At 41.0% G+C, this 27,069-nt stretch overlaps 1 protein-coding gene across 1 annotated transcript in view; it reads left to right on the top strand.

Moving 5' to 3' along the window:
- Window positions 1-759: 759 nt before the first annotated feature.
- The window catches only part of LOC117584004 (zinc finger protein chinmo), a 44,384-nt gene continuing 18,074 nt past the window's right edge, over window positions 760-27,069 (top strand). Inside the window, exon 1 of the mRNA XM_034272733.1 lies at window positions 760-918. The gene's annotated coding sequence lies outside the window, so the exon portion shown is untranslated. The remainder of the gene's footprint in view (window positions 919-27,069) is intronic.

Genomic DNA, 27,069 nt, shown 5'->3' with positions numbered 1-27,069 from the left:
CAAATTGGAAAAAAATGAACTGAAGAAGATTTTATGAAAACCAAACGCTACGCAAAAATTTACAAATTGGCATAAAATAATTTTTGGTCTATATTCAACACCAACAAAATTTAAAAATAAACAAAGGAGATTTTTGGCAAAGCTGCGTGCAAATAAATAATAATATAAATTATCTCAAACGTCCACACGGGGAAATGTTTTGCAACTAAAGGAAAGTAAAAATTTAAATAAAATCAATGTAAAATTGTAATTAATCAAACCAAAAACCGTCGTAAACAACAAATCAAAGAAAAAACAAAACCCAAAATCACTTAGAAAACAGAGGGAAATCTTTTTGGAACAAACGCAAAAAGCATCAAAAATTTAAGCCAACAAAATTGGTCAACTCTTCAAAATTATTGGTTCGGACATACCGCAATACTATACACAGCAACACCTACAACAGCAACAACTACAGTAAAAAATACTACAGTAACCGCTACAGTAATCACTCAGTAACAACAACAGCAGCAGCAGAGAACGTGTGTGTTAGTTTGCATAAAAATTTCGTTTCGATAAAAAGCTAAAAAAGTAAAAGCTAAAAAAGCAAAAGCAAAACAAAACTTTAAATAAACATAAATCGTAAAAATATATTTCTAAAATACATACAAACATATATATCTATTCATATATCCATGCTTACAAAATCTTATCGAAAAGTATTTGGACAACAATTTTGATAATTATAAAATTATAATTAATTAAACAAAAAACAGAAACATTTTGGCATAAGAAAGTGTGTAGGAAAGTGAAGTGAATGAGGAAGAAGGAAAAACTTAAGAAATTCAAAATTAACATTTGTAAAGAGTTTTACAAATTGAGGATTCAATCTGGATTCTGGTTTTGGATTAATGCGAAAATTTGCAATTGGATATTAAGGTGAGTTTCAAACATACACTTTCATACTTCAAATAAATAAATAAAAGAAAATATCTATGCATAGAACTGATGAATTTTCTAATCAATCAATCGGACACATCAAAGCCAATTTCCTAGCATTAATCTGTTGGATATTCTCCCGACAATTGTTCGTACCAAATATATGTAGATTACCTATAAGATACATAAGATACATACCCTCTAAAAATATGTGCTTAAAGGTAAAAATGTTGTTTTAGAAAGTGTCGTCCACAAACATTTGCAAACAATTACAGGTACGTCCCTTTCCTATACCCCCCAACCAAAATACCCTGCCTCTAATTACAATTATAATTTATGCAAAAAAAAACAGTAAGAAATACATTTTTTTCCAACGCAACACAAACGAAAAAAATTGTCTACGCACTTTGCGTATGATTTATGACACTCTACTCAGCGTTGCATATTAATAACGGTAATGCGTGAAAAGCAGAAGAAGAAAACCAGCGAAAAAAAATAGAAAAATGAAGCAAGAAAGCAAAAGTTGCTTATGTAGTTGACATTTCTACATGCGTATGCATTGTACATACTTATTTATGTAAAGTTGTATGTAGGCGCATATGAAAAGTATGTATGGATACCATTTGCATCAGTGGCGTGGGCAGGATTACTATTTCCGTGTTTAAACCATTCAGCTATAAAAAAAGCTTAGGATCCATAATAATTAGTACCTTTTTCCTGCTCGTAAGAACTGCAGGATACAAGTTTTTACAAAAGTTTTCATACATTTAATGCTTAAAAATTATCTGTGCAGAGGGTAACTTGCAGTCGTAATACTCTACCATAGCCTGCTCTTACCTGTTTCTTTTTCAATAACATTTTGTATAGAATTGCTTTAAGGGTGTTTTAATCCCCCATAAATCCCTCCTGCCGCCTATGCCTCTGTCACACATCCCCTTCTAAGGGCTGTGCATAAATTAAAAATATATTACTGCGCTGGTCTTTCCCTGCCCCTCTCCTCATTCACTGCACACTGCTGCTGATGGCGTTTCATCTAAGCCAAAAACTGCGTCGCAGTTGACACGCAATCCCCCCATTCAGTCAGCCGCTGCCATCGCCACTGCTGCTGACTGCTCTGCTGGCATTGCTGCTACTTTGACCTACTTAGTGGCGCAGCGTGTTCCAAATTTTGTGGCGTTGTGTGTACTCTTTTTTTTTGTGCTGTTGCTGTTGTTGTTGTTGTTGTTGTTGTTGTTGCTAGCTCACACGCCCTCCCTGTCTGGGTTTTCTATTGCGTGTAGTTTTTCTGTTGCTGTTGTTGTTGTTGTTGGGGGTCTTCCGCATTTAATTAAATGCACAACTATTTTTTTGTTTCTCTTTTTGTGTCTTGCTTCGTTTCTTTTGCGCTGCATTTTCACTTGTCGGAAGTGCGTCTCCCTCTGGCACACACACTCGCACTGCTTCTTACTCACACCTTCGTCTCGCATGCTCTCTCTCACGTGCATTTGCACAATCGTTAAGTTTGTTTCCTAGAATAGGAGGGGGGCCAACCAACCAATCCCCATCTCCCTTGCACACTCGCCCCGTCCGACATGTACCATGAGAGCGCGCATATTTCTCTGGTCTGAACTGCTTGGATGTTGTAACTGACGCAATGCAAGTGACTCTCATTCTTGCGGTTGTTGTTTCTGTTGCTGTTGCTGTTGCTGCTGTTGTCGGTGTCGGCACTTGCGTAAAGTGTCTATGATATGCCGCCCCCCTTTCTCTATGTGGGTCTCTTCTGGTCGTTATAATTGTTTAAATTTTATGACTTGCCACTGCAGTTGCCTGAATTTTAATGCCAACGATTACCAAGAAAGCCAAAAGAGCAGTCAGCAACCACAATAAAAGAAAGAATACGGAACACACACACAAAATGCAACTTTATGTTGCAACAAGAGAAAAGAGCTACGAGCTTTGGTGCTCGAAATTTAAGATACCCTGCATTCATGACACATGAATCTTCATTCTCTTTTGTTATTATTCCCAACGATGCAATCGACTGCGCTACAACTGCTCCCCAGTTGCATGATTGTGAGTACAGTTGCTTCAACTTGCCGAAGGGTGGCACTGTAGACAGCAGGCAATGAGGCAAAAGGCCAATTGAGACGTCATCATTGAGAAGCATTTGGCAATGCATTTACATATTTTTTTTATTGATTAAGTATTTGAAGAGTGTTGCAACAGAAATCTTCAATAATTATATCCACTTAGAAAAATCTCCACGTAATGGAAAGAAAGTTAAATGTAGCTGCAGCATAACCCCCGTTTTTGTGCCAGAAACCTACACCTGCACCTTCACCTCTATGTAAATTCCTCTAATAATTATAATTATGATCATGATATTACTGTTAAACTGTTGCAGCTAAAACACGCACATGTTTCCGGCAAAGGCTGCATTTGGCATTCAAATTGTAATCTTAAAAAAAATAAAATAAAAAATGAAACTTACATGGAACTTGACCATAAAAACCATCGTATGAAATAATCGTCTTTATGAGCTGCTAATTAGACTTATCAAATAACGAAAAGGCCAACACGAATAAAAGTTTTTCTGGACTGCAAAAATTTGACACAGGAGTGGATGGTGGGAGGGTTATGCTGAAAGGGGAGTGCCCGACCCGACCGAATGGAAACCTGTCAGCGTCAGTCAAAGTGACAATTTTTTTTACCCATTTGCTTCTCTTTATTTAGTGTTTTTTGTTGTTTTCTTTGGGTATGTTGTTTCCATGGCACTTAAGTGTTGACTATACATAGAGAAACGTACCACATGAGCATAGGTAGGCCTATCTTCAGAGAGGCATACATTGTATGTATGTACATATGTAGATACATACATATTTGTGGAGCTATGTGCAATGCCTGTTGGGGTTTGGCAAACTAGCTTTTATTTTTCCGTATACCCTTAGAGAAGGTATTTGTGTTTTGGTCAGTTTTGAGCCAAATGTGTATAATAATGTTTTCAAAAATTGCTTGTTTTAGTTGCCATTTTAGTACATGCCATGCCACAGCAACGAACGATCTTCAGAGTATCTTTAGCTTCGGTATTTCGTATAAAAGTATTTTATTTTTTCGTGCAGCTTTTTTCTGCCCACTATTCCCCGGTTGGGTTGCTAATTGCCAGTTGCCTTTTTGCTCTACTTCGCACACACACACAGAGATAAACAATCGAAAGAGCAAACGAAATGAAACTTTTGCATGCAAGCAGCACCAGCAGCAGCAGCAACTCCACTGTGTGGGTGTGGGTGTGGGTGTAGCATGTACCACGATGGTTGCCATACCGCAATAGTTTGCACAAATAGAAAACGCATTTCATGGGCGGTCGGTCATCGTTGTGTCTCTTTTTCTCTCCGCAACTCCACCTAACTGTCTCTCTCTATGGCTGTCTGTGCTTCGCTTTGGGTTGGTTTTATCTGCATTGAACAGCGGTTGAAATGTGTAAAGTTTCATTGCCATTCGAGAGTGCGCTATGTGTGAAGAGCCGTAAAAATGGCATATACCAAGTAGTACATAGCCAGAGGAAATGGAAGTTATGGGAATTAATAAATATGTTTGAAACACTGTGAAAGAGGTTTTTTGGGGTTTGTATTTGGTTGGAATGATTTATTGGGATAGGTTTTTGATCTGTTCTTTTAGAACTATGAACTATTGAAGAATTTTGATGAACATCAAATAATAGCTCGAAATTTCGCAGTAAACATTTCTCATATAACAAGTAAATAATAAAATACAATTTAAAATGGAACAAAAATTGCAGGCTGCCAACAATTCTACACACAAATTTGTCAATTCATAGCCAGAGAGAGGCTATTACATCACAGCCCCAGAACAGAACTGAATGCTGATAATTCCGAAATAAAAAAATCCCGCACACAGGCACACAGAAAGCCACGTGTAGATTCGTATAAATTTTAGACACATGCAGAAGGGCGCAGCAAATAAATAACAAACAAAAAATATGCCGAAAAAAAAGAGTCGAAAAATTACAACAAATCAGAAAGAGAGGAAAAACTAATGGCTTTTGTCGTTTGGTGCTATATAGGAAATACAGAAATGGAAATACATGGGCCTATGTACATACACTTGTCGTCGAACGCCATGTACTGGGCCTACATATCTCTCCCTCTCTTTCAGTCACACTCTTTCGCAGTCAATCTCTATCTCTCTTTCAGTCAGTGCGAACGCAACGAAACGCAAAAAAGCAGCAACAAAAAAATATTCACAAGTCGCATCAAAACTGTTGGGAGAGAGAGAGGCAGAGAAGTGTTAGAGAGAGTCAGAGAGCGACCTACAATTAAAATGGCTCAAAGTGCGTAAGAGGCAGGCAGTGGTGGAGGGGGAGGAGTGGGCAGCAGCTTGCACAGCAACAAAAAAATATAAAAAAATCTACGAAAAACGGCAGCAACAGCAGCAGCAGCGATAGAAAAAACCTTGAACGCCACAACATAATTAAAAATGTGCGTAGACACACCAACACTGTCAAGGAAGCACACACATAGAGAGAGGAAGACCGATAGAGAGAAATACAAAAAATACTTTTGCAGTGCGTAAAGCTTTTCTCGCTTCACAAATGACATTCACGCGCAATAAAGGCGGCAGGCAGCAACAGCAACAACAAAATCATGAACCTAAAAAAAGCTCAACTGCAAATACAACAAAATGCCTTTTTTACGAGAAGTTGTAGGGGGTGTGTGGGGGAACGAGGAAGTCTAAAAATGGCCGCAGCACAAAAAACTACTCGTAGGCCTATGACCAATGCAAACGTGAGAGAGAGAGAGAGACAGGAGGAGATAAGCTTTGCAAAGCTTTGCGATGCCACACAAACGCACACAGAAATTGACAGAAGCTTTTGGCATGGCACGATCTATACATCGATCTATAAGTCTTTGAGGGAAAATTAAATTACAGAAAATGTAGTTAGAGTTTGGTTTTATTATATTTTTAATCAAATTAAGAAAGTCAGAAGACATTAAGACAAATCTTAATTCAAACATAAACACTTCCTTAAACCAAAGGTATTCCACCCCATATCAAATCTCTTTTTAAAGAACCAACTTCCTCCAAATAGCACTCAATTAGGCCCATCCCATCCCATCGCTCTTCAAGCTTCCATTCAGAAGCTGCAACGGTGACACATTTTCTGTTTTATTCCATTCGTAATACGCCCTCTGTGCCGGGGAAATGCAAGGCACAAAAATGATTATTTAATTGAAGAACCTTCGGCTACCCCAATTTCTTTTTAATAACAGCTAATTAAGTCAAGTATAATATACGGATATTATGCCAACAACACAGGCAAACACTCCAGAATACTCGAAGGCCCACACATACTTACATATATAATTCTTGAAAATTTCCTCAATCTGGGACTGTCATATGAGATTTAGTAAACTCTTTACCAAGGGTATACTCGTACCAGGTAGATTGATAGAAGTTGGGTTTTTTTCCCTCAAAAAGAAGAAGGAATAATTTCATTCTGGTGAGATAAATTTATAGCTATTTTCCTATTATTTTTTTGTGATACTCCGCGGTTGCTATGTTCCCATTATCCACCTAGAACTCTAAACTTTCTTCTGAATAATGAGTATCTTGGAGTCGAAATGCCATCTGCTGCAATATTACAAACATGTTACGAGTATGTGTGTGTTTTTTTTTCTCCCCCCCTTTGATGCGACTGTTTTGGAAGTTCTATTTCCACCGTCTTTTTTCCGGCACCACCTCTTATATCAGCCCTTTTTCCCGAGTGTAACACCGTAGTACCCCATCTCGTTGGCCAAGTCAAGCAAAGATGCCGCTTGGAGTGCACTCGTGTCGCAGTTAAGGCGAGAGCGAGAGCGAGAAGTGGAACAAAAAGCACAAAAGAAAAATGGTTAAGGAAATTAAAAAGCATAAAAACAACAGCGAAAGCAGCAGGCAGGAGGAGTAGAGGAGGGAAGCAGCTTCCGTTAAAACAAAAGCGAATTCAAGTGGAAGAAGGAACAAAGAAAGCGAGCAGCAGCAGCACACAACAAAAAAAAAGGGTTCCCAAAAGCGAATAAGCGAGGGGGAGAATGAGAGAGATAGAGCGAGAGATGGAGAAGAACTCACGCAAAGCGCACATATGCAGCATTTACCGTTAGTCGCTTCGAGGGGCGGTTTTTTGATCTTGTGGTTAATTTCTTGATTTTGTTTTGTTTTTTTTTATGACGTGTTTCTTTGTTCCCTAGTCTTCGTCATTTGAGATGCAGATATAACTCCGGATTGCACTTGCCTGATGGGAAACGAATCATTTGCGGGTAATTTATTCCAACAATTGGGGGGAAGCTCTTGAAGCAATGCGAGTTGTTGTTAATGATAGGAAATGAAAAGATTTGTTGAGAAAAGAACTGCGATTTTTCGATCAAAAAAACACACAAAATGTGATTGAAAAGACTATTTTTGTGCACCAACCCTTTTTCTATTTCCTAATCACTTGGCATTTGCCTATTCCCAATCAACGAAATACTAAAAAAAAGGTATGGAGTACTCCCTACCAATAACGGTGTTTTTCCCTCAAGTCTCTAATGAACTCTCGTGGACCAGCCAACCAGAGAGACAAAGAGAGTGGGAGAGAGAGTGCGACGTTGCCTTGGCTGCATTTTCTTGTAATTAGTGTGGGGTAACTAGGTGGCCCCGTAGTTGTGATGAGTCCAACACTTCCACTGGCATACCCTCCACACTCCACTTCACTCTAGACTCCACTCTCCCCCTCTCTTCTTTGACTGTTCATCAGCCGTGCAGCCATGTGTGCAGCTAACCCTTTTGGGCCCCCTCGACTGACATTGAGTGCACTTCAAAGTAGCAATTCAATTTCATGGTTATACCCCATCCCCCACTGAGAAGGAGAGGTTCTTTTTTTTTTGGGTGCTCTGTGGTGTTTTGCGACCGTGTAAATCACGTCTGTAGAAGCGTTGCACTTGAGTTCGTGTCGTGGACAGAGGACAGAGGACAGAGGCTGAAATGCATTTTAATTAGACCGAAAGAAAAGAAGCGCTCGCTGCAGGCGGTCTCGAAATGTGTTTTTATCAGCGGTCATCGCAATGTAAATGAGACACCTTGCGCAAGACGAGTCGTAGGGGAGAGAATCACCCACGCATAACGTAACGAAAAACTCGGAAAAGTCTGGGAAAATGCATAAATTAACCTTGAAACGGTAGTAAAAGAAGTAACAACAAGTGGAACAACAGCAAGCAGTGTTATTCAATAGCTGTAAAGTAAACTGCATGCTGCTTATTGCTCACTGCTTGCTTTAAGTGTGAGAGATGCAAGCAGCAAGACTTGCGCAAATGCATTGCTCAATTGTTTGATATTGCCTGTGGGTGTGTTCGAGTTGGAGTTGGAGTTCGAGGCTACTCCAAAGTGTGACTGTTACAACCAAATTAAGCAGCCAAGCGTATGACAAAGAGAGAAGACAATAACAATGACAATGCCAACTCAGTCAAGCGCCCAGACATGTGTATGGGAGGGCTACAGCCACTGCTTTGTCGATAGGTTGGGGTGGGTGGCAAGACATGTAATTGCTTTGTTGCGTTGCCTTTGGCAGGATGCAACAGATGTTGCAACGATGTTCGATAAGATGAATAATTGAAACAACTCCTTAAACATTCATATTAAATATTGATATCCCTTCTTTTATTGCCTAAATGAATTTACCACAATTTTATTTGATTTCTCTATCATTGCAGGTAAGCGAATTTCCCCTTTGTTCGAACTAATTAGGCCGTCGTCTAACTAAACGTAAACGTAAGTTCCAACGCCATAATTGCATAAACATTTCTCATTTCTGTATTACTCCTTCACTCCTCTTTTTTTGCCGTATTTGTTTTGCATTCAACTCAAACTACCTCCTTGGAGGCATTTTCCATTTGCCTTTCCGTTTCCTCTCTCTCTCTCTCTGTCTCTCTCTCTGATTCTCTGGGATTCCTGGCCATAAATTTTGCAATTAACGACAAATGTCACTTTGTCTGGCCGATGGCAACGTCGACTACGACAACGGCAACGACATCCACTGCAAGCAACTCCAACCCCAGCAGGGAGCGGTGCGGGTTGAGATTCAGGGTTTGAGGTACAACTCTTCATTTTATGTTTTTTTTTTTAAGCCAGAAGCCAGAGCCTGGCTGTGAATGCTTTTAGTCCTGGACCTAGCCAAGCATGTCCTGGCCTCTGACCGGGCGAACGACTACCCCACCCACCCACTCTTACGGTCTGCTCGTCCTGCAATTGCATTAAAAAGCATAAATTTACTTTAGCCCAGGCTCGGAACGTTATAAAATCCATTTATGCACTTCACTTGCTCTCTTTTGCATGGCTCCAACTCTGTGGCAGCCACACCACCCCACCCCACCCCACTCTTTGGGCTGTGTTGCATGCTGGTCAGACTGGTTGAGTTCTCTGGGTGCTAGGGTCCTGCAATCTACAATAATTTCTGATTTCTTTTTTGTGCTGTTCCCATTTTATATTTTTGCTGCCAATTTCTGCAGCAACCAGAGAAACCAAGAGAAGAGGGAGAGAGAGAGGTACAGAGGCAGACAGGGAGAGAGCTATGCAATTTTTACAACAATTTCCCACCAGCCACCCAAAACCCACTTTTCTTTTGTTTTCCTTTTCTTCCTTCCCCCTCTTGTTTTTTTTGTGGACGATGATGAAGTTTAATTTAGACACGATGGGTCCGAGCCCAAGCCTCACCCATGGTGCACCCGCATGCTGCCCCTAGGCCACCCACTTTCGGGGCAACTGAAAGCCAAAGCCTCTGCTGCATGTCAAGGATGGTTGGGTGAAGAGGCGACCTAAGAGCTGGGAGGAGAAGTTTCGCAAATTGTTTATAGAGAATATTTTAAATGCAGCTCCTTTTTTATGCCATACAAATTCTTGTTGCATTCTTTTGCAGAGATCAGAGAAATTAAATTCGTGATTTTCAGCTCTTAAATAAATAGTGCTTCGAGTCCCAAATTCCGTTTAAGTTGAGTGCTGTGAACCGTTTTTTCCCTTTTCCCTATCTCCCACAGATATTTTGGTCCTAAACATTTCTGTGGATAGTTGTTTCTAATTACAAATTGTTTTTCCTGTAGATTTTGTTCTTTTTTTTTGCAGTGTTGCTGGCTGCCCATTGCCCATTCATTAATCTCTTCTCTCTTGCTCTCTAACAGTCGTTATCCTTTCTCCCATCTTCCGCCTCTTCCTATGCATAGTTTTTGCACACTGCACCACGTGTGTGTGTGTGTGTGTGTGTGTGGCATCCATCCTCTCTATCCGCTTAGATGTTTTGTCCATTTCCGCTTTTTGCTCCTCCTCTCTAATATTATTTCGATTTTGCCAGTTATTTCATTTCCCATGCCACACACACGCTCTGTCGCTGCCTCTCTCTCTCTCTATCTTGCTGTGTTGCCTCAAAACTTCATTTCCTCTATGAAGGGGCGTGGCAGAAAATGCTGCAGTTCCCCCTTCCCGCTCTCTCTCTCTGTCTCTCTGGCAGATAAACAATCAGCAAACTGCAGCAGCAGCATAAAATAATAAAACGAACAAAAATGTAATTCCCCTTTTTGCTGTTTCCTCCTCCTTTTTTTGCTCTCGTATTTTCTGGTAAGCGTTTCCTCTTTGAAAACTTGTTGTCTGCCGACTTTTTCATGTGTGTTGTGTGTGTGTGTGTGGTGTGTGTGTGTGTGTTTTGCATGCGCTTTTCTGCAGAATTTTCGGCAATATTCCATTAATACTTGTGGGGCTCTGGAGCCCTTTCCTCTTTTTGTTTGTTTTGTCAGTTGTGCAAAAAGTCTTTTTTTTTATACAAATAAATTTTTGCAACGATAAATTTGCAGAATGCAGAAATCAATTTAGTTGTTGTCTGTGTGTGTGTGCTGGCCACTGCATAAATAAATCATCAATGCATTGGGGGGATGCCAGTTTTGGTTGTTTTTTCTATAGATCCAATTGCAGTTTCCTGTCTGGAGATCAGCCTTTGAAAAAAACTGAATCGCCTGCCAGGCTGCATTTTTTCCAACAGCGAAACTTTATTTGTTGTAGCCAGAAGCAAATGTTTGCACTAAATGGAATAAGTGAAATTAAATTGAAATTTAATTGGAAATTTGATAAACAAAAATATAAGAATATATGTCCTGAGGGGTAACAGTTGTGCGATGGTTTCCAAGAGGGAAAAGTTGATTATAATAAAATAATAACACACATTTATTGCTATTTTAGTTACTAGTTAAAGGTACTACAAACATGAAATTCATAGGCAATACCTTAAGTAAGAGAGTGACCAAAATTTCCATTAAGATTCGGCCATAAATGTCAGCAACTTTTCCTGAATATAATGCCATGGGTTTCATGATAAAACAATCATAATTTATGCAATGTTCTGGCTAAATCTTTTTATTTTATTTAGCTAATTTTTCATGAGTATTTCCACATCTGCCAAACTGCCAACAGGATATCCTTAAATTGCATTCACTTAGCACGAGCTGAGCGGTCAACCCAAGTCGCTTTGCATCCACCAGCCCTTAGAATGCTGCCACTATCCTTTCTGTACCTTGTACATTTACGGAAATCCTCTAAACAAAAAACCTTTTAGTCGCAGCCGAAACTATTGATGGATGCCAGAACTCGCACAGACGGAAAACTAAAACCTTTTATCAAAGATAAATAAAATGGGCGAAACTAAAGAGAGAGGCAGGCAGAGAGCTGCATGCGACAAATGCAGGCAAAAAGGGAACATGTGGAAAAGTCAGACGACTCGAGCATATGTGGGTTGTGGCAGGGTGGGTGGGTGCGGGGTGTGCTCTGTGTTTGGGAAAAAGCCTCTGGTTGAGTCTAGAGTGGTTTTCCAGTGGGGGGATGGTTGGAGCTGTGTCCCTCTCCCACTGCCACTGGCCGGGCTCTTGTTCTATCTTGTCTTTCAACTGCAGCAAATGTGAAATAAATTAAAATATTTTTATCTACACTCGTGCACGTAGCCCAACACCCCAACCACCCACTTTCAGACAGCTGTAAAAGTTTTTCCAAGCTTTGGAGTTTTTCCAACCCTCCTCCTGTCTCTCTCTCTCTCTCTCTCTCTCTCTCTCTTTCTGCCTCTCTGTCCCTCTGCCTCTTTTGTCGCTTGGGCCAAAGTTTTTTGTTTGTGCAGAGTTGCATTTTTTGGTCTACAAAATGTTTGTCGTTGTTGTTTGTTATGCAAAAATTATTGCTGCAACTCTGGCTAAAAGGGTTGCAAACTGCAGTCTCTCTTTCGCTCTCTCTCTCTCTCTCTCTCTCTCTGTGTGTCTCTATGTTGCTGTCGCTCTCTGTCGCTCGTTGCCGCTCCTTTTGCTCCTGTCTCTCTTTTATGGCTTATACATATGTGTTGTCTGCTTTTTGGCGCATTGCACTAACCGACTATAAATGAAATGCCGCATGACGGCCACCCCAGGCATCCCAACCCCAAACCAAACCCCCCGAACATACAAACCCCCCTGCCACCCTGCCCCCCCCTGTGTCGCATGCAAAAAAGTGAAAGTTTCTACTGCTCCTTTTTTGAGCTCTCCAAACAGAGAGAAAGAGAGTGAGAGAGAGAGAGAGCAGAGCACTGAACAAAGTGGGTGGAGAGAGAGGGTGGCGTATGCTCTGCACTTTGTTTGGGGGTTGCCCCGTGCCTTTGCCGCCACCCCCTTGGGCCAGAAATGCTGCAGTCGAGGGTTGTTGTGTTTCATAATGATGACAGGGAATGTTGCCTCTGACTCTGATGCTCCTGATGCTGTTCCATGCCTCCTCATCATCATCATCATCGTCATCATGAACATCATGATGTCCTGGTGTGTCATGGGGATGCTGATGATGACGTTGTGTGCAAGGGGCTACAACCCTCATGCAATGTTGTTGCTGCCACTGCCACTGCTGCCACTACCACAGTTTCATTGATTTTCCTTTTTTCTTTCCCTTCTTTCCTTCTTTTCCACATGGCCCAAAAAAATAAAAGCAGGAAAAACTTTTTTCCCGACAACAAAATGCATTTTTTGTGCGCCGCCTGCAGACAATGCGACAGACAGTGGCGTAGTGGGTTGTTCGAGGGGGGTGTGGCAATGCCTGGTGGACGGCTGGGGTTGGGTGTTGTTGCATAGAGAGAATTCATTTGCTTGTCTGGGGGTCTGGCTAAAGTCTGGCAAGGAAATCACAGACGATAAGGAAATGAGTGAAAATTCATTTCAGCTTTACCCCACGTCCTCTTCCTCTATCTCGCTCCGGCTGTCCCTTTTTGTGCATCTATCTATCTCCCTCTGTTTTGTAGTATTTTATAGTATTTTCTCTGTTTTACTATGAGCAAAAGTTTCCCTCAGCTTTCGGGCCTTCTGTCTTAGCCTTCGGTTTGGCTGACACATTGGGATGCGCACAGCACGTCTGGCCCTCTGGCCCTCTGGCTATAATTTGCTTGCATTTTCTCCTGCCTCCCGCCCCTGTTGCATTTTGAGCAATTTATTGCTGGGACATCATCCTTGTCAATGGTTGGTCTTCCTTTGCCTTTTCCTTTTCCTTCTACTTCTCCTTTCTTTTTAATTTTTTTATGTGTCCATTTTTGTGGTTTGGGAAAAACTTGAACCCAAATGAAATTTCTTTGGGCTTCACACAATTTCGCCTTTTTCTACCAGCTCTTCTCCGTCTCTCTCGTTTTTTTTGAGCAATTTTTCATTAGGATTTCTGTTGGGTCCTGCGGGAGTTTTCTCTCAGTTAATTTGTGTGATTTTCTGTGGGAAATGCAATGGGGGGAAATCGTTCAAGCGTTGGAGAAAAACGCAATAAATTGGGCACTGAATGGGGAAATACATTTCCGCATGGAAGATAGTAATTGGAAATGGTCAGATATAACAGGGAATGGGCAGCTATGGATAAATAAGAGAATAAATAACAGAAATTAAGACAAATTTGAACAGAGTTTTCTGTGCATGAATCATCAAACAAAAAATATATTAATGGCTTGGAATCACTGATTAGATCTTAAGATATTTATTAAATGCATTTAAATACATTGCCAAATTCTTTGACTAATGTTAGCCTACTTCTAGGCGCCCGTTTAACGTTCCTTCAATTCCAAATTGTCTTCATCTAATGAACCGCAAACGACAGACATTTTCTCTATATTTATTCAAATGGGTTTTTGTCTATTATGACAACTGCAATTTGCAGATACGAATCTCAAGGCGTTACACTTGAGACCTCCACACAGAGTGAATGAAAGGTTGAAAAAGGTGGAGATACACCCACACCACAACACTCTCGACTTGGCTGCCAAAATGTCATAACTTTCGCTTTCGTTTGTGCCCCCAGACACAGACCATAGGACCAGACACCGACCGAGTCGCGCGGGTCTCATCGTCGCATTGTCGCATTTCCAAGTTGTTGCACGCAACAACAGAAAGAAAAAAACGAAAAAAAACAACAGCAGCAAACAATAATAAATAAAGTATGTACAAAAAAAAGACAGCAAGTAAAAGTCATGCGACAAAACACATTTTTTTGCAGTAAATTGCATGCGACGTTTAATTTTTTGTGTGTTTTTGTTTGGTTTTGCTCCTTTTGTGTGGCTGTCGGCGTCGTGACAAACGCTGTCTGGGACAATTTGAGTATATACACATCCATATCTATATCTTTACATATGTACATATTTCTATGCATCTTTCTGTGTGTACCTTATTTGAGTTTGTTCGTGGGCGGAGAGCGCCGCGTCTCTTGAAGTGCCACAGAAATTCCACTTTTATAAGCCTCTTTCTCCATCATTTGTTGTGTGCTTATTGTTTATAATCAAATTGTGTATCAATTGTTTTTATAAGCATTTGACATTTTGTAGGTAAATTAATAATAGGTATATATATTTTTTGGGTGGGCGAGAATGTTGATGGACAAACGATTGTGAGCGGTTTGGTGTGAAAGAAAGTTGCTTTGGATATTGCTTCATGGTTCGATTTCTTAGATGATTCATTGAATAACCAACTTGCAAACATTTGTATGCAATGTAAAATATGCTCCATAATATTTGTTGCCTCTTTTCGGGTGACCTTCACTCCCCAAGCGATGTTTCCCGCGCTTCGTGATACTCCACTTATTTATGTACATTTTAAGCTTGTAACACTTTCCATAAATTTAAAGAAAACCCCTCTGCTCTCCTCTGCCCTGCTCTTTCATTCACTTCTCTTTCTTTTGGTATGAATGAAAAATATTTGTATGCATATCAAACACACACTCGCACAGAGGAAGAGATATCTCTCCCGAAAGTATCTGTATCTGTATCTGTATCTGCATCTGTGTCGTCTGTGAATCATGTAAAAAAAAGTCAAGTAAAAGAAAGAGCAAGCGGACGAAAAAGCTGAAATAAAAATCAAATTTATCTTGAACTTGAACTTGAAAACAAAAACGAAAATGAAGACATCGATGTAGACGGTTTGTTCGGCGTTTTGACTGTTTTTGTTGTGGGGGGGTATAATAATGTTGGTTTAGTTGTTGTTACATATTTATCTGTAGTTGTTGGTGTTCTAGTTACCAACATTGTTCAGTTTTGTAATACATCTCTGTGGATGTCTTTTATTACTTTATATTTTGTATATTGATGGTGCATTGTTCATGTTTTATTTAGGATTGTTTCTGCAGCTGCTTTTGCTTTTGTTTAAAACTCTTAACGACTCTCCAGCGCTGATGATGATGATGAGAGACTGTTTATGGCATTCACATCTTGAAACTGCTGAGCAATACACAAACCGAATGCAATCAACACTTGCAGCTACCCAAAAACTCAAACAAAAGGCAACCCAAACAAACCCAAACAAAATGAAATTACTAATTACTACGCCGACATTTTGCAGCATAAAAATGTGCAATTAATTTGATATTTTTATTTTATTTGCATTTTATTTGATTATTTTTCGAATGTCAGCAGCTGCTTTGCCCAAAATGCAACAACAAATATTATGAATAAAAACTTGTATTTTGATGGTTAGAGCGGTTGGCTAGGGGAGTTGGAGGAGCACATTGAATGCACACAAAATATATTTTAATGAGATAATCGCTAAAACAAAAAGTGCTGGCAAAAAGTTAATCATGACACAGACACAGTGTCCGAAAATAGCTCAAAAGTACATATGGAATATATAACCATACATGTATATCTCCTGTCTGGGATTGGGGAGATACAAATATATGAGTGTAAGTGGATAATGCATGAGGCAAAATTTAGCTGCATTGAGAGACAGAATGAGAGAAGCTCGTGACATTTATGGACTTTTAATGGGTCCAACATTTGGTGGGTTAATTACTTCAATAAAATAATGGAGGTTAGGATATTAAATATACAAAGGCTCAAATAAATCGATTCAATTTTTCCATTGAACTCCAACTAGTCACAATTAAAATCCACTAAATGCATACATTATTAAAATGTCAAATATCGCCAAAAACCATAAAAAAAAAGGAAACAACAACAGAAAACACTTCCGTAAATAAACAAAAATTCAGCAGCAAATGCGACGTTAGCACGTCAGATGAAGTCAAATGAATTGTGGATAAATAAATACACGGCTAAAGCAAAAACAAAGCAAATCCAATGACATAATAGAGCAAATAAATGTATAAGTATCTTTAAGATACAAATACACACGAATGTACTTATAAGTATATTTTTCTGCTGGGATAAATAAATGCCAATGCAAGTTCACAAAATGAAATCATCGCGAAGAAATGGAATTATTTTAGCTATTATGAAACGCATTTTTATCGATTTAAAAGATTATAAAATAATATTAAAATTTAACAAATATTCCTTATTGCCAGTACGAAATTTAATCTACAAATTCTTATTCTCTGGCCGCCACTAAAGAGCCTCTATATATTTGGGTATCTTTCTCTATCTCTGTATCTCTGCACTCTGCTCTGCCTGTTTAGTTATCTGTATAACTGTTTGTTGGCCCCCGTCGGCCTGCTTCTCCTCCCCTTATTTTATCTGCTCATTATTATGTATTAGCATTATTATTTACTCGCCTCGTAGCTAGCAGCGGCGTCGCGGCGGAAGCAGCGTGGAATGAGAGATTCGTGGAAGTGGGACACTTGTGTGCAGTGTGTGCGCTTTTGGTGTTGTTGCCTGTCTCGCGTTGTGTTTCAGCGTCTCTTTCTTTTTCTGTTTCAAATCATTTTTTTTGCGGCTGCTCGCTTTTATTTCGCCGTTTGCTTCCCCATTCTACGTCTTTCTTTTGCGGCGCGTGTGAGAGAGAGAGTGTGTCTTTGGCGCATTTCATAGCAAAAGTCTGCGAAAACGGCTGTTAAGTGTACCCTTTATTATTCCCAGGCTAAGGTAGTGATGGATGTGGATTAGAATGAAAATATGTTCAGGTGCAGTTATACCTTAACCTTAATCAAAGACTTATCAATGCTTAAATAGTTGTTGTAATTCCATCTACAGGGTATTCCAGGCACCCAATATTTTATCCTTCACTTCTCACTGCTTAATTTGTCCCCCAAAAAACTATTTTGCGCGTGTCTTTCAATGTCAAATGGAACATTTTCTATTTGCTCTTATTTTTTGGCATAATTATTTGGGTAAATATTTTGACCAAAAGTTTCTATGGAGATCGTCCCAAGTAATATTCATTTCCGTTTCTGCAACTGCAACAGCACTCCCCACATTCACACTATTTCTTCGCGTATCTTAAAATGCAAAAAATACAAAAATAAAGCAATCATTTTTATGTACAAAAAAAACTTGAAATGCGCACGAATAATACCGAAAAAAAATACACCGAACAACAATTTTTGGCAAACAAATACACTCAAAGATTGCAACCAAGGTCAGCAATGACGAATAACAGCAAATGCGCTGTTCTTGTTTCGGCTTTTTGTTGGTTTATTTTTTGCTCTCTGTACCAGTCAGAGATCTCCACTTGCAGAGAGAATGAAACAGGCAAAGAGAGAAACAGACAGAGAGAGAGAGAGAGAGCGAGAGATGGAACCAAAATGCGTTCTTTATATTTGTTGGTGCTTTTCTGACTTTTGGGTTTGCCGTACAAAGTAAATAATTTGTTTGTCAGTAGGAGTAGTCTCTGGGGAGGTACGGGAAGTATCATATGTATGTACATACATACCTTATATATGGGTTCCTTTTTATTGTATATTGTGTACTGTGTTTTTGTAGTTGTATTTATTTGTGCATTGTCGCTCTGCGAGTGCCAATTCTGACTCAACTTTGTGTTGGTGTGGCCTTTGTCAAGTGAGTTTTGCATTTGAGCAGTTGTTGAGTTATATAATATGTACAGGAATATATTGAAAAATATGTGGAATAAACGAAATATACATCTTCTTGAGGTTTTATGGAGATACAGTCTATACATTTATGTACCAAGCTATTTCTTTTTCACAGCCTTGGACTAATCCCATCCTGGAGCCCCAATACATTCCTTTTACAAAGGATCTGTCAGCTCCTATATGTTTCTAAAGACAAACCCTAAATGCACACTGCTTCCGCATGTACAACCCTTAACGATCCTCCTCTTCCCTCACGATCCTCATCATGAGCATCATTAAAATGATCAAAGCGTTTCGCATATCCCAGCGATTCCCATCGTTTTGCATATATCATATGCATTAATTGCTTAATTGATTCACATTTCATTCAATTCATTCAATTTCACAATTTCGTATTCACAGCAAACACTCCAAGAGACACATACAGACAGACAGACAGACAGACAAGCTCTAAGGCTAAGGCACACTCAATTTGCTGAGATCTCTCTCCGGGTTCTTATTCTCACCTTTCATGCATGCGCGACTAATTCCTGGAATTCCTTTGACTGACTAACCCAAAAGTTGTTGTTCTGTTCTCACACGCGCACCACCACTCAAGCAACAGCCAGAAATGGCGCCGAATATCCTTGAAAAAGGCAAAAGCCGCTAAGCAAGAAACAAGACGAAGACGAAGAAAGCAAAGGCTACATTGGACGAAGTTTCAGATACCCTTGAAGATCAGCTTGTTGAAGACATATTCAACGGCTATTAGTACAGTTAAATAAATGTTTCTCTCATCCAAAAAGATTCCCTCTAAGCGTTGCAATGGCCTGGCAAAATCATAGTACCGCAACGAAGTGTATGAAACTGAAGCTGGCGGCGCAGTCGCAAGCTGCACAAGCAGCGATAGTAGCAGCAGCAACAACAACAACGGAAAAGATAAATCAAAAAGTAACCATACACACTCACAAATGCAATCCCCGAAAAAAGCAAAAGCAACGAGCAGCCGACCGAAATGTAGGGAGCGACAGAGATGGAACTAGCAATAAACAGTTTTATCCATCGTTTGCTTTTTTGTTTGCGCTTTTTTCGAATGAGCAAATAACTGCATTTGACCTTGTTTCGATCTGTCCGTGTATGGGTATTGTATGGAATGGCTTAGAACACACAAGATACGCCAGAGATACGTCTGTGTGCAGCCGAATTCATATTTGTGATACTGCTTGTTTTTGCGGCTAGTCATGTTGTTGTTGTTGTTGTTGTGTGGCGTATTTTTCGGCTTGTTTGCTTTGCTTCGAATATTCGCTGAGAGAACGAGGGAGAAATAAGCAGTGGAAGAGCCGATGCGAAGCGAAGCTCTCTCTCTGGCTGTCGTTCGGTGCACAAGTGTTTTGTTTTTGCTGGACATACCCTACAGGAGGGATGTGATGTGTTTAAAGGGGGTTTGTGCAGGTATGCTCCCTGTCTACAAACCTGTATAAGAAAATTGCAATTGATCTATAGGGTATTCAAAACGCAATCCTTTCGTTCGCTTTCTTCTTTTCTGTGCTTTTGTCTTGCCTTTATATTCCACTGCGCATGGAAACAGCAACAAGAACCATACTGCATAACAGAAATTCCCCCCGAACAGGGAAATTTTAGCATGCGCAACGGCAAAATATCGCCACACAGCTGCGCAGCGCTGCGCCCCTGCCACTCTCGCCAATCAATCTCGCTCATTCTCACTCTCATTCGAATTTCAAATGCCTGCAATTTGTGTTCCACTAATTTTTGTTGCCTTGCCAAAAAATAAAAATCAAAATGTAGGTTAAATTTACGGAAATTGCGACGAAAGCAGACGCATGGGCACACACGCATGCACACATACTTAGCTGTTCTTATGTATTGGTATAAAAATATAAAATTGCTTTAGAACAACAACAAATCAGATACGTGTTCAGATAGCGATGTTCTGTTTCGGTTTCTCTGTCTGGCAGTGTGTTTGTGTGTTTGTGGATTATGCAATAACTGAACAAAGTCGAGACAAGAGACAAATATAGATAGTATGTATATGTATGATTGAATGACTAACGAAATGGCATCGCCGGCAAACAGGTGCTTAAATGGAGAGATTCAAGTGTCTCGAATCGAATAATTAACTAATTAAAATATTCCATTGTGATATCTGTGTTTAAGTTTTGTCAATTAATTTAAGTCCATCGCCATTTTTGCGCATCCAATCAGAGTGCAACGAAGCACTAACATTTTTGCACACATGCTCACGCGTACACGTACTAAATTGCATACCACAAAAAGTGAGCAAGTGAGAGCAAGCAACTGCACAAGCTTTGATAGAGAGCCAGAGCGAGACACCTTGCATTCGCACACCAGGAACGAACTGCTTGCACATGCGTGAGTGAGATGTAGTGACATTGCATTCTCTCTTATTTACCCCGTTCGTGACTTGCTTGCTTTGCTGTCGTTTTTCGCTGCCTGGCGATCGTAATTTCGATTTTGTTGTTATTGCTCGGTTCGACTTCGTCGCCTGTGGTTGGCATTGCAATTTTTTGGTTCGTATGCGCTTTTAACGATCGCGCTTCGCCCGCGACTTGGGACTTCGTGTAACGTTTTGAATTTTAATTTGTCGGCGGTTGTTGTTTTTGCATTGGCAGACGTGCACACGAAGTTAGTTCGTGTCTGTGGGTGTGCCGTGCCGTTCCGTGCGTTTCGGTTCTGCAATGTTCTAATTGGAGGAGCAGAGTCGGGGAATGCAGTCGAAAAACCATTTGGCATGGGGACGTAAAAAAATGAATGTAAAAAGTATGAACTAAAATTATTGAATAAACAATTATAAACATAGGAATCTGTAGCTTGTTTTCTATACTTTTACAAATTTAAACTAATAAATTTCTTCTATTTGTTTAATTCCAGGTAAATAATTTATTGTCCTTATCTATGGCTGAAACACGAGGCTTAAAAGCCACCCCCAAGTAAGTTTTTCCACCAAATAAGATAGGAAATCTTGAAAATCGTACACCGTCATGCCTCAGGCGAATGGCAGGAACTTGCCACATCATGGTCCAAAAACTGTGCAACCCTCCTCGCCTCCAAAAACCAGATTCATCATCCAGGCAGATGGAAAAAGTTACCACCGAATGCACACACATCGGTGCCACACCCACCCGAATACGATGCCACTGCCTGCCACTTTCACATGCAACCAAAACAAAAATGCAATTTCTTTTTGTGGCACGGATAGAAATCTCGGCCGGAAAAAGCGGGAAAACATCCTTTGGGCACGTGCTGATAATGAACCTGGTCTGTTGCAACCCTCGAGGGTCGAGTGGCGCCCCTTCTGGACGCATATGGGTTAGGGGTAGCGCACACTGGTCCTAATCCCCTGCACCCCATCACACAGTGCACTGCAGCCCAGCTGCATCATCAAAGGATTTCTCAGTGCCCACTGCCACTCGCTCGCGTACTCTGTCCGTGCAACCCTCGAGTGCAACTGCAACAAAGTTGTGTTGGGTTAATTAACCATTGAGTCGAGTCGAGTCGAGTCTTTGTTGCAGTCTGCCGCCACAAGGGTTGAAGGGTTGAAAGCATCCATCCCGAATACCGCTCGACTTCCATCCATCCAACCATCCATCCCGCTAAGCTGTCCGAATTGTGTCCACTGTGACGTGGCACGGTGGCACGGTGGCGCGTGTCCCGTGTCCCGCCGCCACCCAACTAATTGCAGTTCTCGATCCGAACAGGAGTCTGCGGAAAACTGGTTTCCATTACAAACGACGAGGCTTTAAGCAGAGATTTGTTGTTTGGGGGTAGAGATATTATTATTATACATATGAATAATGTGGGAACATCACGATATGGCATTTTCTGTAATAATAACAGAGATCATGTATCTTCGAGGCAAAGCAAATTGCTTGCAGATTATTGTTGTACATGCGGAAATTTCATAATTGGCACAAAGTACAAAGTAGATACGACTATCAGAAAATATTTAAACATTAAATTCATCTCTTGAGATAGTTTCAAAGAACTCTACTCTCTGCTCAACACATCCCAAAAGCCTGAAGTTAACACCTGAGTGGCGTGCTATTTTTCTTCTTATTTCCATTGTCCTTTCCACACATCATTCAAGCTGAAAATAAATCGCTGCCAGACCAAAACGGTCCCCCTGTTTCCTATTTTTTGCAGTTTCGTGCTTTGCCTAGACCTAAAAAGTGACCAAAAAGCAATCGTCCCGAATCGAATGTTGCCTCAATTTGACACATTTTCAATGGACACCCACCCTCGCTGCTCCATCACCCCCTCATCAATCTGCAGAACCAACTCCGCCTCCAAAAAAAAGCTAAAGAAAAGGAAACTATTTATTCTCCAAGAAAGACGAAAGCGTCACGCCTCTGTGGCTCATCACATTTTGGGTTGCTTCTCCCCCAAGTGCCAAAAGGGGGCCAGAGAAAGAGTGCCAAGAACCAGCATTGTTGCAACATTTCGTTACGACTCAAATAGCAACAACAAGGCGCAGAGCCGGGACATGAACTTGGACTTGGGACTTTTCTTTTTAATAATAGCGAAAAAGCAGAACGAAATTTGCTTTTTTCTTGGCTTTTTTGTTGGTTTTTGGCAAGTGCGTGAGTGGGCGGCGAGAGTCACTTTAATGACATTCTGGTGTACACTGCAAAAACAAAATATATGCCATCACAATTATCTTATAGGATTCAAAATTTGTATCTGAAGAAAACATGTTTCTTGACCAATTCTTTTGCCTCTGGCTGGCTATCCACCTATCCGAGTGAGCGAGATACAAGTGAATTTATGGGATCATTCCGGGGCAGAAAGTTCTCATTAAAAGCTGTAGAAATATCTATAGAGCCAAGAAACTCTTTACGCTGCTGCATTGTTCCATTTATAGAGCTATCAAAGACAAGGAAGGGAACGTAGTAGATCCTAATTGGAGTTCAATTTATGTGCCATTGAAATGGTCCTTCTTTGCTTGTCCCTTATCCTCTTCCAACCGCTCGCCCTCTCTCTCTCTCTCTTTAAGCCCAAAACCTTATTCAATGCACGTCCAGTGAAAATGATTGTGTATACGGCTCAGTGCGCCTTTGGCAAATGCGTGCGGCATGAGTAATTAGCAGCGCACGCTAAGGAAGGATACACTGCACGACACACTCTCTCATACTCTCTCTCTCTCTCTCTCTCTCTCCCACACACATACACTCTCCCTCTCACGCATACTTGTCCAATAATTGCCTAATTGCATTAGCTCGAAAATTGTGCTGCATTTTTGCACTTCAAAGACGCTGACAACCATTTTTGTTAATTTTTTTTTCGGGTATTCTCTTTTACGACTTTCTCTTTCTGTCACAATTTGTGCTCCTTTGGGTCCTGTTCTTTTTTTTTTTTGGGTGAAACTGGGTGACAATTTGCTGCACAAGTGCGTGACAATGTCTGTGTGAGTGCCTGTCTGTGTGTGTGCAACCCCCAAAAATACCGAATACATCCCCTCCAAGAGAAGAGCCCACCCTTAGCTTGGGCTCGAAAGAAAATTGATTTTTGCGCAGTTTTCCCCGTGCTGCTGCTGGCTGCTGGCTGCAGTCTGCGTTTTATGTGCGTTCCTTTTTGGGGTTCTGTTCTTGGGTCTGGAATTGGTCCTGCTGCGAGTCCTTGTACATGGGCATAAATTATGTGCGCTTCAAGGTGGAGAAGGGGCTTCCTTTGCGCCTGTGCCATCGTCGTAGCTCGTATTGTTTTGACACTTTTACTTGAGTTGATTTGCAGCAGCTCCCAGGAGCGGCATCTGCAAGACTGGTCAAGGGGAGCGAGAAGGATGGACAAATGCTTTCTCTGAATTATTCTGCATTGATAAGCAACCCTCTTTAGTATCCTTAACAGGAGACCCAACATGGAAGAGGAAATGAATTGTGGAAGCTTTCACTTGCCACAAGTTAAGTGCAGCAGCACTTAGAGAAAGTTGAGGAGAGAAATGATCAAATTAGAAGGTGCTTAAAGGTCTCAGCGATAAACTTACAGAGTCCCTAAAGAAGAACCAATTATGAGCTCATTACAACAAAGAACGTTGTTGGGATTATGTACCTTAGAAAGCTCCACAGAGATGTACCTTGCATATGGCTTATTCCTTCTTCTCCTTCTCTTATCAAGCGCCTTTTAGTCATTCAAATAATCGCTAACCCTTTTCCTAGAGCACATCCCTTGCTGTAGTCCCTTAATCAATCTCTGAGGACACACCACAAAAAAATAATAAATAAATTTGCAGCTCTTTGTCGCGCATATCAAAAGACTTCCCCAGTGCAAATCCTAAGAAGGATACGAATATGGAATAGCCATAACCAAATGCCCTGCCCCCCACAACCCACTCTGGCTGGTTCATTCTTTGCTTACGCATTGCTGCATTAATGCGTATGGAAAACAGCATTTTTGGTTGGCTTGAACATTTTTTTGTAATGAATTTTCGCTTTGGGGTTGTTGCACAGTGCATGTGTGGGGCGGCTTGTGGATTTTTTTGGGTCTACCAATTTGAAAAGAAGTTCTGAATATGAACCTTTCACTTTTTTCGGTAAGCCACATTTTGCGTGCCAAGGGAAACCCTAAAAACAAAACCAAACAAAAAAATTATGAAATTTTAACAATGAATAAAAAATAAAGGGTTCAAATGGTAAGGTAATGCATGTACATAAATACATACATTTACATACATATTTACATATGTGTGTACATATTTACATACATACTCGTAGAATCTCTTTCAATGGCACTGCTCCAACTCGCACCAAAGTTCTCCTCCCTCTCGCGTCTACTGCCAATTTTATTAATGAAAAGTCAAGTGATTTTCATTCAGCCAGTGGGCGTGGCAGCTCGCACACGCACAACTCGTTAGGGGTTGTGTCCCCCTGTCCACAAAAATTATTTATATGAAAAAAAAAGAAAGAATTAAATTCTGCGCGAAATCTTATGAATATTGAAAAGCGTTTTGAAAGAAAATATTTGAATATTTGAATAAGTTTAAAAGGGAGTGTGCAAAATATTCAAAATTTATAGCGGATTGAACTCAGTTTGAAAAGGTACAAGGGAGCAGCAGTTACTTGGGAAAGGAACACCTGTCCAATCTCTCCATAAGTCCCCAAAAACTTGCTGATATTTACCATCAAATGTTATAGCTGTTGCAATATTCCCACTCGCTATCGGAGCACTCCTCTTCAGAAAACTGTTAACTCTTCAACATCCATTACCATTGTTTGCTGTAAACTTTAGGCCTACCCCGAGACTGTGTCCTGCCCTCGTATTCCCACTTCTGATTGCCATCCCACTGCGTAGAGAGATCGGCTGTTCAAAATTCAATGAGCAAAGTGCCGCATGGACGTTGAATTTATTGAAAAATCATGATATGTAACCATCACATAACCACAGGAGGAGTCCTGCCTGCCTGCCTGCCTGCCTCCCTGCTGATAGCTGTAAAGCCAGCCAGCCAGCACATGGACTTTGGCCTGAGTCCTGCCAGGACTCCTGGATTCTCTGTCTATGTCTCTGAGTCTGGGCCTGGGTCTGGCATGCAAAAGCGTCGATATGACAGCTTGACTGAACTAAAACCGCGTTGCCAATGCTAGACAAAAGACCAAAACACACACACACACACACACGTTGAAACAGGGGAAAAGGATGTGTGTGGAGGACACATACGCATGGCCAGGACCTGGACCAGGACCAGGAAATATGATTTTTTCGTGCTTGTTGAGCAGCAGTTTTTCGGGCAGAGATGAGAGCCTACTATGCCCTGCCACACGCTGATTGACGTGCCTTTTATTGATGCTCTTGATTGGTTTTTACCTTTTTACACAGACATGCGGGTCCATGCCCCCATGCCACCCATCCTTTGGTCGTTAGTTCAATATGTGCGTGGGGTACTGTCCTGTCCATCGCACGGTCTGGTGTCTGGTGCCACGCCTCCTCTTGGTTATGATTTTTATTACAGGTGGGAGCCAGCGAGCCAGCGAGCCAGAGATGAGCCGAAAGGCTCTCTCACTCTCACTCTCACTCTCGCTTCCCACTGATGAATTGTTGGGCATATTTGCTCAAAAAATGTTCCACGTTTGTATTTTCAGCACTTTTTTTTCGTACTGCTCTCTTTTTGTTAATTTTTTATGCACACACAGAGAGCAGAGTGGGACATTAGAGGAGGATAAAGGGGATAAAGGGGTACCTGGCCGAATCTATTTGCGTTTTTAATCAAATGCTCAAATGTTGAACGCACTTTCGGATACGGCATATCCATATCGCAGCGGCATATCCATTTGGTTTGTTTAACTTTTATATCGTAATTGCATATCAACCCAGAGCAGGGGGCAGTGGCAGGGGCAGGGGCAGTGGCAGTGGCAGGGTGCAAACAAACTAATCAAATGTCTGCAATCATCCTTCTTCGTCGTCTCTCGTGCCGCTTCCGTTTCCGTTTCGCGGAGGCACACACAGCTGGTGGAGGGAAGTCCTCCTGCGCCTCTGTGTGGGCCCAAAGGCTCATCCTCAATTTGAGGACGCGCTAATGCTTTAATCCTTGCCGTGTCCTGCTGTCCGCTGTCCGCGCGTATTAAATCGATGAAGTATTAACGACTTAATTGCATGTTTGTTAGACATTTTGCATTGGGACTCATTCCCTTCCCTTGCTAGGCCTTTTGAAGTTTATGCGAGAATTTCGTTTGGTTATCCTTCGCTTACAGGACTTTGAGAAGGCGTTGCAGTCGAGTCCTTCGGGGGCAGGTCGTTTCGGGAAATGCGAATTCGATTAAAGTAATGACTTTTTGAGTAGCTCAAGTGCGGGGGATTTCCCATTCAGGTGAGTTTTTTGGGGGCTATCAGCTGATATGAAAAGGAAGAGGAGGGGGGGGGGGG

Source organism: Drosophila guanche, unplaced genomic scaffold, assembly GCF_900245975.1.
Source record: "Drosophila guanche unplaced genomic scaffold, DGUA_6, whole genome shotgun sequence".
Classification (NCBI taxonomy): Eukaryota; Metazoa; Arthropoda; class Insecta; order Diptera; family Drosophilidae; genus Drosophila; species Drosophila guanche.
Note: the sequence above shows the minus strand (reverse complement) of the source record. Positions and strands in the feature narration are given on the sequence as shown.